Raw genomic sequence first — 15,304 nt, forward strand, 5'->3', positions numbered from 1 at the left:
GAGAGTATGCTGCCCATCGACCATTGTTAGTCCAGTAATTTTTTGAAAAAAGGTCAAACAAATTGCAACAGAAGCAATCTCAAATGATTTTGTATCCTCAATATGTATTGAGTAAGGGAGAAAAAGCCCAGAAGAATCCCATTAGGGGAAAATTTCGAAAAAAAACAACTATAAAAAAAAATATATATAGCCTGTTCATACGCCTATTCATTATATTTCTCATGTGAATAGGATAACAATTTTAACCGTTAGATAACTCTATGAAAAATACTGGGTTGATTACTTACATCAAGACAAACAAAAAATGTATTACAAGTTCTTTGAAATTGTTTGTTAACATGGGCAAACGGTGCATAATCTAATTACGTATGTGCTAATTTGCATAAATACCACAACAGATCTAAACATTGGCCATAGCCTGGTGAAAACCTCTTGTAGAATCTTATTGAAATAAGTAAAATACTTAATGTTAAGTTCTGAATGGAACCCATTTAGGCTGCCCATGAGCATTAATACATAGAGGCAGGAAGAAGTAGGCCTACTTTAAACCAGCCTTTAATAATTATAATTGCAGAGATGGGGTTTGGGGCTGGGTCTGAGTCTGAGGGAAGAACAGGATACAAGATTAAGGAGAATTCAGAAGGCAAGGTAGGTCAAATAAAAAGTGGCTCGATCAAACAATCTTTCTTAACTGACAGCTTGGTGACAGTTTATTGACAGTTGAGTGGACCTTGAATGAATCTCTGCCACTTATGGTGACATTTGTTTGCCTCAATAGTATTTTGCTGTAAGTTGTCAACAAGATTCCTCAAGACATTTTCACCTGGCTATACCGAATGTTTAGATCTGTTGTGTTTTTAATGCAAATTAGCACATAAATCCTTAGATTATGTTTGCCCATGTTAACAAACAGTTTAAAAAAACTTGTAATACATCTTTGGTTTGTCTCTGTAAGTAATCAACTTAGAAATGTTCATGGTGATATCCAAAGTTTTTATTTTTTACTCATTACATTATTGAGGATACAAAATCTGTTGAGTTTGCTTCTGTTGCAATTAGTTCTAGGTTGACCCCCATTTTGGCTTAAAATGACTGGACTATGTGGTCTTTGTGCCATGTGTTACCCCGAATTCCGCGACCAACCGAAAAGCGTGACCACAGGTGGCGGGTCTTTCTTTTCTTGATACAAACGTTAATTCTAAACAGCATTTTACACAGTAGCCTATAATAGGAAATGCTCAAAGGTATATCAACTGATTAAACACTGACTGGAGGTTTTTACGGGGAAAGAAGCACCAGTGATGGACCGTACACCCTATCCATTGTATGGGTCTGATGCTAATCAAATCAAATCTATATATTAAGCACATTTAATAACAAGGTGAGGGGGTGGGGTGAGATCTTATGTTTTATTTATGTGATTGTTAAAATGCACACCGTTTTTTCGAATTCATGCCCGACTACTTCAAACTCGTTCTGCGTGCATGTTGCAGAAAATGTGCAACAGCGCCCCCTGGGGTCACACTTTTAGGTGGGTCGCAGAATTCGGTGTAACCCGCTCTGCCGCTCTGGTAGGGTTGGGTTTACGCAGCCCGATACGGTCGACGTCGGTATCTGAGAAATAAAGGAAATATACATTTTTATAAGGGTTGCTATAGTTATATAACTAGCATTAAGATGCATTTTCGTTATTCCAGAGTCAGTCCCGAGATTAAAGCAAAACTGAAAACAGAACTATCTCCCTCTCCGAGCCTGTTTTTTAAGTCGAGGTTCTCTACCATGGAGAAATTAATAAAGATCACCCTGCTATATATATATTTCAGGCTCTCCCCAAACTGCGACCAACCGAAAAGCGTGACCACAGGTGGCGGGTCTTTCTTTTCTTGATACAAACGTTAATTCTAAATCAATTTAATGGAATGCGCGCGTGTGCTTGTGCGTGTGTGTTGTGGTAACCCGGTACTCGTTGGTGCGGGTTCCAGGTATGAATGAGTCGAATAGTCGGGGTTCAAACTTTAGGCCTACTTGGCATTTATTCACAGGAAACCGGGGTATACAGGGTCCATAAACAAGAGAGACTTACCCCGTGAGCCTCTAATGGGCCGTCGTCTCTTGGGCTTCCTAGTTCTCCATGGTTCCCGGTCCCTTCTGTCTGTCCTCGTGGCCCTTTTAACATGGCTCCTGCTCCATCCAACAGGTGTCCCCCAATCACGCTGATTGGGGAGAGAGAAGTGGTGCTCTCTGTCGCCGGTCGGTGGGTGGCGGCGGTATATGCCGTCCACCACCTCACCTCGGACCCGCCCGGGTCGTATGGAAGTAAATCTGTGCCATCAGGTTTTGAAAATAAAAACACATTGAATTATAAGCACTGAATATTTATGCATTGAAATAACCTATCTGAATTTTTTGCCTATGAATTTAACTCTTTACATTTTCAATATATCATGTTCACCTTTATTTTTCAATGTTAAAAAATTCAACGTTAAAATATTCAACTCAAATATTTTCAACGTCCAAAAATTCAGTCCGCCAAAGTCACCATCAAAATTCAGTGTACGAAATTCAGTGTTAACATCCGGGGACCCAAGAAAGAGCAATCGATCCTAGATGCTAGATCGCGGTCAAATGAGTGTGCGCGTCGTTGGATACCTGACTCTCTCACGCGGGAAGGCAAAACAGTTTTTGCCATGTCCAACGGCAACAGCAGCAGTAATAGTGCTTCGGTGAGTACATTTTTCTATGTATATATGCCATTCGTATGGGTTGTTTCTGTAAGATTCAGCAATGGACAATACTAACGGACACTTATACATAAGAAGGACGTCGAATTGAAAAATAGGGGTAGTTCGGAATTTTGGACATAGAGCCTGATTCCCAAGTTAGCCTTGGTGTTCTTTATCATTGGAGACTAGGCTAGCTAGGCTAGCTAGGCTAGCTAGGCTAGCCACAAGTCAACGGGCATATTTTGATGCTGGTTTATAACGTCTTTATTGAAGATTTCAGGGGTACAGTTGTAACAGTCAGGTTTATAATATGTAGCGCCACTAGGTGGCGCCTCCCTCTTATTCACGTGCAGTGAAGAAGTGCGTGCTCTTTCGCTCGGCTAGAATAAACAGCTGTATACGATCGAAGTCTCCCTTTCTAATATGAGTTATTTAGTTACTGATTTGTTGTAGGCAGGAATCCCGGACTTTCCATCTGCGTGTTAAATATAGTGCCGTGGAGACCTGGTGTGGTATGGTCAAAAGCTTATAGTATACTAAAAGTACCGTGAGGAGAAGCTCGCATGTTGTCTCCTTCATGCTAACCCTGACCTACTGTACCATCGCACGTTACACAGTATGTGGATAGACCAATTGGCTCTATCAAATAATGCTATTGCTCCCACTGCAGAATCACGTTATTTTACACCACTACTCACCCCATGTACATTGTTTTATAACGTATATATTGAATATTTCAGGGGTGCAGTATGTGCAATGTATGTAATGAAAAAAAATAGCACTTCAAGAAAAAACATAAATAATCAATTAAACTAAATAAATAACATCAACTACAAAAGTGTAGCAAGTATTGTTAAAACTTGTATATATTTGTGAATGGGATTATGCATGGGTTTATATATGCAATAGCTAATAATTATTCAAAATATCCAATAATACAAACATTGTATTTTGAGTTACGTTATTTCAATGCATAGATATTCAGTGCTTAGAATTCAATGGGTTTTTATTTTCAAAATCCGATGGCACAGATTTACTTCCATAAGTGATGCACAACACTGCTTAGAGGGCTCAAAATTAACACTCGCCAAACTGGGTAAAGTAGTCTTAAGTTATTGAGTCCACCCGCCACTTTGGCTGGACACATCTTGTCCTTCAGCTGCAGAGAGCTGAGAGCAGTCAACAGTAGCCTATATAGACACATTTTGAAATAAGCCATGGAAGAACTTCTCCAAAAACATTCACAACAATCTATTTAATTTATTTAAAAGGACACCTTGCTGTCCTTTTCCTTTATAAGTTTCCTTTAAAGTCATAGCTCAACATCTCTAGCTTTTGGTAAATGTTATATTCCTTTAAACGATAGTTTAGAAACACAGAAATGAGGGGGGGCTTTATAGACAAAGCCTGTAAAAAGTAAATCAAATGTGTATCAATTTCAGAACTTTACTTTAACAAATGTATCACTTTTTTCAGTTAGAATTGTATTTAACAAAAAAGGGAACTGGCTTCAGTAACTAAATGTGAATACTTATTCTGAGTCTTTCATGATAGAATATCATTGGATTTCAAATGATGGGACCAAAAAAATGTATGTATCTTTCGAACTCTGAACTTCTGATGGCCAATCAGTACAAATATTGACATGTTACCGACAGAAAAGCATTTTGAAATTATCTGTGCATTTACAACCTGTCGTTTCAAATACTGAGAGAACGACAACACACGCTATTCATGTTTTTGTTGAGAATGGAAGATTTTTTATTACTGTAACTATATTGCTATCCCGTATGTGGAACTCTGAATAAACAAAAAATTGCCAAACAAGTTTAGTGCTGTTTCCTGATTTTTTTTCTCCATATTTTTCACTGGCCACATGAGCTAGATGAAAAACTTAATGAATTAATAATTGTACTTGTTCAAGAACAATTGACTTAATTATTCTTGTAATCAAACTAGTATTACTTTTCATACCATGACAAGTTCCTGCAGTCTTCTTGATGTCACATGATGTTGCTGTGGTGTCAAGACAGCTGATTGTATACAGCAGGGGGTGCGGTCGTCCTGCCGGTTCAAGTAGGATAACCTGAAACCTGTATAAAATCAGCTGTCTTGACACCACAGCAACATCATGTGACATTTAGAAGAAGACTGCAGGAACATTTACAATCAAAACATGTCAGGGTATGAAAAGTAATACTAGTATTATTATGTAGGCCTACACTATATTATTTAGTTTCGTCGTCTGAGACGTCTCGCCCTTCGTGACACTCCTCACCGTGGTAAAGTTAGTTTTATATTGGACGTTGGATATTCGACACATTCGAAAATTCTATTTAGCACTGGCTTCGATGGACGAATTTGTGTCAAACCAACTTAGATGTGTTAATACAAGGCCTACCTATGTAAAACAAAGATTATTTCTTTAAAAAAAAAAACATTTGATTTTCTAAAAAAGTGTAATGTTAAAAAAGGCTATAAATCTATTATGCGGCTTGACCTTTTGACCTACACATATCAAAACACATCTGGTGAACTCAGCTAACTGCCCCACACATAACACAAAGCTTATTTTCTCAAAACACCTACCCTTTGATTTTATATTTTTTACTCTCATAAAATGCTATAAATCTATTATGCGGCTTGACCTTTTGACCTACCCATTTCAAAACACATCTGGTGAACTCAGCTAACTGCCCCACACATAACACAAAGCTTTTTTTTTCCAAAATCCCACCTTTTGATTTTATACTATTTTTTTTATGTAAAAAAAGGCTATAAACCTATTATGCGGCTTGACCTGTTGACCTACCCATATCAAAACACATCTGGTGAACTCAGCTAACTTCCCCACACATAACACAAAGCTTATTTTTTCCAAAATCCCACCTTTTGATTTTATACTATTTTTTCAATGTTAAAAAAGGCTATAAATCTATTATGCGGCTTGACCTTTTGACCTACCCATATCAAAACAAATCTGGTGAACCCATCTAACTTCCCCACACATAACACAAAGCTTATTTTCTCAAAACACCTACCCTTTGATTTTATATATATTTTTTAATCTCAGAAAAAGCTATAAATCTATTATGCGGCTTGACCTTTTGACCTACACATATCAAAACACATCTGGTGAACTCAGCTAACTTCCCCACACATAACACAAAGCTTATTTTCTCAAAACCCCTACCCTTTGATTTTATATATATTTTTTACTCTCAGAAAAAGCTATAAATCTATTATGCGGCTTGACCTTTTGACCTACACATATCAAAACACATCTGGCGAACTCAGCTAACTTCCCCACACATAACACAAAGCTTATTTTCTCAAAACCCCTACCCTTTGATTTTATATATATTTTTTACTCTCAGAAAAAGCTATAAATCTATTATGCGGCTTGACCTTTTGACCTACACATATCCAAACACATCTGGTGTAATCAACTAACTGCCCCACACATAACACAAAGCTTCTTTTCTCAAAATACCTACCCTTTGATTTTATATTCATTTTTTACTCTCAGAAAAAGCTATAAATCTATTATGCGGCTTGACCTTTTGACCTACCCATATCAAAACACATCTGTGAACTCAGCTAACTGCCCCACACATAACACAAAGATTATTTTTTCCAAAAACCCACCTTTTGATTTTATACTATTTTTTTAATGTTAAAAAAGGCTATAAATCTATTATGCGGCTTGACCTTTTGACCTATCCATATCAAAACACATCTGGTGTAATCAACTAATTGCTCCACACATAAAACAAAGCTTATTTTCTCAAAAAACTTACCCTTTGATTTTATACTATTTTTTTAATGTTAAAAAAGGCTATAAATCTATTATGCGGCTTGACCTTTTGACCTGCCCATATCAAAACACATCTGGTGAACTCAGCTAACTGCCCCACACATAAAACAAAGCTTATTTTCTCAAAACACTTACCCTTTGATTTTATACTATTTTTTTAATGTTAAAAAAGGCTATAAATCTATTATGCGGCTTGACCTTTTGACCTACCCATATCGAAACACATCTGGTGTAATCAACTAACTGCCCCACACATAACACAAAGCTTATTTTCTCAAAACACCTACCCTTTGATTTTCTATATATTTTTTACTCTCAGAAAAAGCTATAAATCTATTAAGCGGCTTGACCTTTTGACCTACACATATCCAAACACATCTGGTGTAATCAACTAACTGCCCCACACATAACACACAGCTTCTTTTCTCAAAATACCTACCCTTTGATTTTATATTCATTTTTTACTCTCAGAAAAAGCTATGAATCTATTATGCGGCTTGACCTTTTGACCTACCCATATCAAAACACATCTGGTGAACTCAGCTAACTGCCCCACACATAACACAAAGCTTATTTTTTCCAAAATCCCACCTTTTGATTTTATACTATTTGTTTAATGTTAAAAAGGCTATAAATCTATTATGCGGCTTGACCTTTTGACCTACCCATATCAAAACACATCTGGTGTAATCAACTAATTGCCCCGCACATAACACAAAGCTTATTTTCTCAAAAAACGTACCCTTTGATTTTATACTATTTTTTTAATGTTAAAAAAGGCTATAAATCTATTATGCGGCTTGACCTTTTGACCTGCCCATATCAAAACACATCTGGTGTAATCAACTAACTGTCCCACACATAACACAAAGCTTCTTTTCTCAAAATACCTACCCTTTGATTTTATATATATTTTTTACTCTCAGAAAAAGCTATAAATCTATTATGCGGCTTGACCTTTTGACCTATCCATATCAAAACACATCTGATGTAATCAACTAATTGCCCCACACATAACACAAAGCTTATTTTCTCAAAACACTTACCCTTTGATTTTATACTATTTTTTTAATGTTAAAAAAGGCTAAAATCTATTATGCGGCTTGACCTTTTGACCTACCCATATCAAAACATACCTGTGACCTATGCTATATAAGTTTGCGTGCAAAAAATGTAGGCAGGCTGTACTTTTTATACACACTAAGTAATTTAATGAATACAACTTACAACAATAAGAAATATTTACATATGAACAGGAAATCAAATAGAAAAAGTCAAAAGGTCAAGCCGCATAATAGATTTATAGCCATTTTTAACGTAAAAAAAATTGTATAAAATCAAAGGGTAGGTGTTTTGAGAAAAGAAGCTTTGTGTTAGATGTGTTTTGATATGGGTAGGTCAAAAGGTCAAGCCGCATAATAGATTTATAGCCTTTTTTAACATTAAAAAAATAGTATAAAATCAAAAGGTGGGATTTTGGAAAAAATAAGCTTTGTGTTATGTGTGGGGCAGTTAGCTGAGTTCATCAGATGTGTTTTGATATGGGTAGGTCAAAAGGTCAAGCCGCATAATAGATTTATAGCCATTTTTAACATTAAATTTTTTTTATAAAATCAAAGGGTAGGTGTTTTGAGAAAAGAAGCTTTGTGTTATGTGTGGGGCAGTTAGTTGATTACACCAGATGTGTTTTGATATGGGTAGGTCAAAAGGTCAAGCCGCATAATAGATTTATAGCCTTTTTTAACATAACAAAAATAGTATAAAATCAAAAGGTGGCATTTTGGAAAAAATAAGCTTTGTGTTATGTGTGGGGCAGTTAGCTGAGTTCACCAGATGTGTTTTGTTATGGGTAGGTCAAAAGGTCAAGCCGCATAATAGATTTATAGCCTTTTTTAACATTAAAAAAATAGTATAAAATCAAAAGGTGGGATTTTGGAAAAAATAAGCTTTGTGTTATGTGTGGGGCAGTTAGCTGAGTTCATCAGATGTGTTTTGATATGGGTAGGTCAAAAGGTCAAGCCGCATAATAGATTTATAGCCTTTTTTAACATTAAAAAAAATAGTATAAAATCAAAAGGTGGGATTTTGGAAAAAATAAGCTTTGTGTTATGTGTGGGGCAGTTAGCTGAGTTCATCAGATGTGTTTTGATATGGGTAGGTCAAAAGGTCAAGCCGCATAATAGATTTATAGCCATTTTTAACATAAAAAAAATTGTATAAAATCAAAGGGTAGGTGTTTTGAGAAAAGAAGCTTTGTGTTATGTGTGGGGCAGTTAGTTGATTACACCAGATGTGTTTTGATATGGGTAGGTCAAAAGGTCAAGCCGCATAATAGATTTATAGCCTTTTTTAACATTAAAAAAATATTATAAAATCAAAAGGTGGGATTTTGGAAAAAATAAGCTTTGTGTTATATGTGGGGCAGTTAGCTGAGTTCATCAGATGTGTTTTGATATGGGTAGGTCAAAAGGTCAAGCCGCATAATAGATTTATAGCCATTTTTAACATAAAAAAAATTGTATAAAATCAAAGGGTAGGTGTTTTGAAAAAAGAAGCTTTGTGTTATGTGTGGGGCAGTTAGTTGATTACACCAGATGTGTTTTGATATGGGTAGGTCAAAAGGTCAAGCCGCATAATAGATTTATAGCCTTTTTTAACGTTAAAAAAATAGTATAAAATCAAAAGGTGGGATTTTGGAAAAAATAAGCTTTGTGTTATGTGTGGGGCAGTTAGCTGAGTTCATCAGATGTGTTTTGATATGGGTAGGTCAAAAGGTCAAGCCGCATAATAGATTTATAGCCATTTTTAACATTAAAAAAATTGTATAAAATCAAAGGGTAGGTGTTTTGAGAAAAGAAGCTTTGTGTTATGTGTGGGGCAGTTAGCTGAGTTCACCAGATGTGTTTTGATATGTGTAGGTCAAAAGGTCAAGCCGCATAATAGATTTATAGCTTTTTCTGAGATTAAAAAATATATATAAAATCAAAGGGTAGGTGTTTTGAGAAAAGAAGCTTTGTGTTATGTGTGGGGCAGTTAGTTGATTACACCAGATGTGTTTTGATATGTGTAGGTCAAAAGGTCAAGCCGCATAATAGATTTATAGCCATTTTAACATTAAAAAAATTGTATAAAATCAAAGGGTAGGTGTTTTGAGAAAAGAAGCTTTGTGTTATGTGTTGGGCAGTTAGTTGAATACACCAGATGTGTTTTGATATGTGTAGGTCAAAAGGTCAAGCCGCATAATAGATTTATAGCCTTTTTTAACATTAAAAAAATAGTATAAAATCAAAAGGTGGGATTTTGGAAAAAATAAGCTTTGTGTTATGCGTGGGGCAGTTAGCTGAGTTCATCAGCTGTGTTTTGATATGGGTAGGTCAAAAGGTCAAGCCGCATAATAGATTTATAGCCATTTTTAACATTAAAAAAATTGTATAAAATCAAAGGGTAGGTGTTTTGAGAAAAGAAGCTTTGTGTTATGTGTGGGGCAGTTAGTTGATTACACCAGTTGTGTTTTGATATGGGTAGGTCAAAAGGTCAAGCCGCATAATAGATTTATAGCCTTTTTTAACATTAAAAAAATAGTATAAAATCAAAAGGTGGGATTTTGGAAAAAATAAGCTTTGTGTTATGTGTGGGGCAGTTAGCTGAGTTCATCAGATGTGTTTTGATATGGGTAGGTCAAAAGGTCAAGCCGCATAATAGATTGATAGCCATTTTTAACATTAAAAAAATTGTATAAAATCAAAGGGTAGGTGTTTTGAGAAAATAAGCTTTGTGTTATATGTGGGGAAGTTAGCTGAGTTCACCAGATGTGTTTTGAAATGGGTAGGTCAAAAGGTCAAGCCGCATAATAGATTTATAGCATTTTATGAGAGTAAAAAATATAAAATCAAAGGGTAGGTGTTTTGAGAAAATAAGCTTTGTGTTATGTGTGGGGCAGTTAGCTGAGTTCACCAGATGTGTTTTGATATGTGTAGGTCAAAAGGTCAAGCCGCATAATAGATTTATAGCCTTTTTTAACATTACACTTTTTTAGAAAATCAAATGTTTTTTTTTTTAAAGAAATAAGCTTTGTTTTACATAGGTAGGCCTTGTATTAACACATCTAAGTTGGTTTGACACAAATTCGTCCATCGAAGCCAGTGCTAAATAGAATTTTCGAATGTGTCGAATATCCAACGTCCAATATAAAACTAACTTTACCACGGTACACTCCTCTGGGATCGAGCTCTTTCAACAACAACCGCACATCCTCTTTCCTCACACGCAGTCGATGCTCCCTGCATTTAGCGTAGGCCTACATCCATCGGTACCCGTGAAGCTGTCCAGAGTAGGCTACTGCAGTTGGTCGCTAATAAAATCCACCAGGACCGACAGGTCAGAGTAGCCTACGCCTTGCGGCGAGAGTGTCCCCTATCTCACAGTATCCTCTTCAGATGTCTCTCACTTATGTGGAAGGCGTGCCTACTGGCAAGTATTGATTTGATGTCCGAATATTTGAGGCCAAGCTCAAAATAAACATTGATAAATCCCCCAAACTCCATCGATGTGGTTGTTAGTTTTTTCCTCTGACCCGAATGACGCGACCACTCGTTTGACCGCGATCTAGCATCTAGGATCAATTGCTCTTTCTTGGGTCCCCGGATGTTAACACTGAATTTTGATGGTGACTTTGGCGGACTGAATTTTTGGACGTTGAAAATATTTGAGTTGAATATTTTAACGTTGAATTTTTTAACATTGGATTTAAATTCAGAGGCACAGATTTACTTCCATAGGGTCGAGGTTTATGGGGCGGGATGCCACAGCGTGCGTGCGTGTGTGTGTGTTTTATTTGTTACCAGCATTCGTAGTGTTGATCAGCAGAGAAATAGTCCGCCAAAGACGTTGACGTCGAGTACGCTGGGGATGATAAGTTACACGGCACTGAGAAGAGCCGTGCATGATGCAGCATGATTAGTGAAACTCACGTCAGCTACCTAACTAGCCAGCCTGCAAATCTCACCACAACTTCTATTTCATACAGGCCCTTACAGAACAGACAAGCTGGCCTTCACAAACACTACATAGTGGAAATGATGCAAAAGTTTTGTTTTTTCTACTAAAATGAAGATAAGGGTCTATACAACAATTTTGGTCTGAGGGCCAAGAAACCAGATTGAAAGAATATTGTTTTTGGCCCATTTTCTAATTTTTTTTTTAAAAAAGGTCTTAATTTTCTTACATTTGCTATGTAATATTATTTGTATCGCTATTGCAAGTCAGTACTATGTTGGAAATCCACTGACAAAACTCAAATTTCATACCTTTTTTAAATTAATTATATTAATAGCTAACATTGGATAATGTCGTGAGTAATGCGAATAAGGGAAGGTGTTTATTATTTATTCAATTTCACATGCAGTAATTTGGTATAGGCCTAATGTATGTCAAGAATATTTTACAATCTATGTCCTTTAATTATTTATCTTCTATTCTTCATTTACTTATTTTTTCTGTAATGACTCGGTGAGTAAGAAGGGATAACGGACTCAAAAGCTCATATTCATGTTTATCCAGGCACATCGGGAAAGGAAGTTGGAGCTCATGGTCATTATCTTTCAGAAGCTTGTGCCTCTATTATTTGCTCTTGATCCCCATAATTATGCCAGATGGATTCCAGTCTTTATTAGAGACATGGAAGGGCTCCCACATACCATCCAGGCAGAGTTTAAGGAGGGACAATAACCCGAAACAATAGTCGTTTCTCATCCATACCGATTGATCAAGCACACGAGCAGGCCAAGAAAAGGGTGAAAGGAGATGGTGGCAGAATTGGTCTGACAGAGGAGAGAACCCTGACATGTTGAAGTTTGAAGCTCTTGTCGGGTTGTGACTGGCCCAGAAATCAGCCGTGTTATTGAGCAGTTTAGAACTGTAGATGAAAATAAATATTGGGAGGAACGTCCTCATCACGAGGAAGGATCTGCATCTCAGCTTCGATTTCAACAGCATGTGAAAGACCTGATGGAGGTGCTGCTGAGCAATGGAAATCCCTTTGAGGAGGTCGGTGAAGACCTGGTTACAATGGATGACAAGATGTGTGAGTCTGCAGCTGCTGCCTATCTGTCCACCAAGTGTACCTGAATCAAATGACACACTGTCACTGACAGCAGCAATCAAGCGAAACAACTTGTGGTTTTTCCATGAGACGAAAACACAGAAGAAGACCGTAAATAATCGGAGAATGCATCCAGCTAATTAGCTCTTGCACCAAGTCAGATTTGTTGGTTTATCATGGAAGCTGGTAAGAATAGCAACATCTCTATCGATGAGGAGTAAGTTGCGCAAGGTGTTAATGACTTCATTGTCATTGATGGTGGTGTGCTGATACATTTTCTTCTTGGTACAACTGTCCAAGAGAAGACCTTTGACTCATATTTCGACAAGGTATTCTGCCCAAGAGTGCAATATGACTTAAAACAATCAACAAGAGTAGATATCATCTTGAACCAGTATCGTGAACTAACAATCAAAGAAGGCGCAAGGGAAAAGCGAGGAACAGGCACCTGACAACGTGTATCTGGCATGGCCAAAATCCCAGGAGATTGGCCATACCAGATACACGTTGTCGGGTTTCTGGCACCTGTTGAAAACAAGAAGGAGCTGTTCTCATTCCTTTCAAATAAGTTGTTAACAGATGAACAGTTCCCAGATGACAAGGATGTCTACCTCACTGTCTGCAGCGGATCAAGTCAACCATGTTGGCAACTGTACACCAATGGGTCAATGCAACCATGAGGAAGCTGACACTCGTGTCTTAGTACATCTCTTCCAAGCCCTCCAAACATCATCACTTTGGTTGGTGCACACTGGAGTCATGGATGTGATTGTAATCCTTCTGAGGTATTTCCATCACATCAAGGCTGTGAATGCTGCTGCAGAAATCTTGATCTCCTTTAATGCTGGAAAGACAACCAGAATGAAATCCCTGAATACAATTGCCACAAACCTGGGTGTGACGACATGCAAAGCCGTGGCTCTCTTCCATGCATTCAACGGACCAAACAGCACATCTTCTTTTCAGTTTAAGGGCAAGTGATCCTGCTGCAAGTTGATGCACATGGTGCCATTCCTCATGGAGGAATTTGCAACCATCGTTGACACTCCATTCCAAACAATACCAAGGATGAAAGAAGTGGTGGCAAAAAAAACATTTTTCATCAATCAATTAATTGCAGGGTTAGTTTAAATTCAGGTCCATGATTCCTGTTCCGAACCCCATTGATCATGGATGGAAGGAAGAGGGCAAAAAGGCTGCTTCCCGTTTGGACCACGCTGCCCCTCACTAAAAATATAATGCATCTAGTAGGTCTACCAGCTCCCGGTGCAAGTGCATTAAAGAGAAGCTGAAGTGCACATGTCGGTTCTAGTGTAAGTGCGTGTAACTGTAAAGATTATTAAAAAGAAACACCTGTTTTACATCAGGCCTATCATTTTCTGTCTATTTTTGAAGTGATACTGGATAAAATATGGGTTATAACGGTCGTATGACAAATATATCAGCTGCTACTCCTGATCCTGAATCAATACATACTTATTACTTTCAGATCAGATAATCGGATCAAAAATTATTATTTTTTGAATTCAAACATCCTGTCCTCCAATTATTTCCGGGTCATCTTGTTAAGAAAGAAATTTCCAAAGCAAAAAACACAATCCGTAGAGGCCCTTAAAGTTACTACATTTACCAAATAATCAGCAGCTTCAGACCCATTTAGGTCAATGTAACACTTAATAGTAAAGAGGTGTTTCCATGCGGCTCATATAGAAAGGCTCCTAATAGCAAACATTGGTCTGGACCAGAAGCTGTGAAAGAGAATAGACATTAGTCTCTAAAGTCATTCCTATTCCTTTGCAATCAAGGTATTTTTCCATTGACGCTGCAGACTGGTGCAGCCCAAATCAGATCGTTTTATTTGGAGTAGGGAGCGAACAAAACGGATCCCTCCATCCACATGTACGAATTGATCTGTTCAAACCATTTCTGGCCCACATGGGCTCACAATGGAAGAATATGGGCCTGAATCGAGCATTGAGACTAGTAAATGTCAATGTAGCCTAAGCAGTCAAAATAAAAAAAACAACCAGAAGACCATCATGAAGAAGGGCAGTATATAAAATAACTGACAAGCTCTTATTTTTGTGTCAAATATTTATTATTTTTCTAAAACGTTTATTGATTAAATTCATCGGGGGGGAGGGGGGAGAGAACAGCACATCCATCCTCTCTCCAGTGTACAGCAAACCACAGCTGATAACGTGTTTCAATGAAGAGCACACAGCATGTAATCATGCACTAATGTATGCTAATATGCGTGTGTGTGTTTGCGTGTGTTCTATATTGAATATAAACACACAATTCTATAATATATATTTACATATACATACACATAATGAAGATTAAATCACACAGTCTGAGATCGTAGGCCATCTTCTTCTCAGTCTGAGGGTTGTTGGCACTGCTGCACTGAGTTTATCAGTGTGTGTGTGTGTGTGTGTGAGAGAGAGAGATCTGGAGTCTCTCTACATCTCTCTACATCGTCCGCAACCTCAATGCCCCCCCCAGAGAAGCACAGCAGACTTGTACTGTACACCCCCCCCCCCCATCTTACTCCAGAGATGACTAAAGGAAATCTTGCAAATTTTCTTTAACTGCCTAAACAATGGTTCTCCCAACATATACATTAAAAAATAAAATTAAAATAGAACAGATACATTTCTT

This window comes from Gadus macrocephalus, chromosome 6, assembly GCF_031168955.1.
Source record: "Gadus macrocephalus chromosome 6, ASM3116895v1".
In the NCBI taxonomy this organism is placed as follows: domain Eukaryota; kingdom Metazoa; phylum Chordata; class Actinopteri; order Gadiformes; family Gadidae; genus Gadus; species Gadus macrocephalus.